This window comes from Condylura cristata, unplaced genomic scaffold, assembly GCF_000260355.1.
Source record: "Condylura cristata isolate star-nosed mole 26May11 unplaced genomic scaffold, ConCri1.0 scaffold00074, whole genome shotgun sequence".
NCBI classification, from domain to species: Eukaryota; Metazoa; Chordata; class Mammalia; order Eulipotyphla; family Talpidae; genus Condylura; species Condylura cristata.
The window spans coordinates 250,763-251,216 of record NW_004567175.1 but is presented as its reverse complement, the minus strand read 5'-3'; positions in this window follow the sequence as shown (position 1 = coordinate 251,216).

Sequence of the window (454 nt, the reverse complement as noted above, 5' to 3'; positions counted from 1 at the left end):
GCTGGGGCGGGGCCGCGCCCAAGCAGGGGCTGGTCCCGTCTGTCTGCCCCAAGATTTCTAGGAGGTAACGAGCAGGCGCCCTCTGCCCCCCACGGTCTCTGGTGCACCTGTGGCCTGTGCCCCAGTTCTGCGTGCACACGCAAGTAAATCTTTAAAAAATGCAAATTTTACCCTAATAGACAGCGAAGAGCCTATGGATTTTAATCCTGAACACAATCATGAAAAATGAATAAGCCAAAAGCTAACAGAGAAGTGAAAATGGATTGAGAAATATTAAAATAATTCAAAAGAAGGAAAAGAGGAAAGAAGGGGCCAGAGAAATCAGGCAGGAATCACGCAGCGCAAGACCTAAATTCCACCAAGCAAATTCTGCCAAGTTTGTCGACCAAATGCTGCAGCCCAAAGGCGGGAACGCAGCTCGAGGAGGGAAGGCGCCTCCCGGCCACGGCCGGGC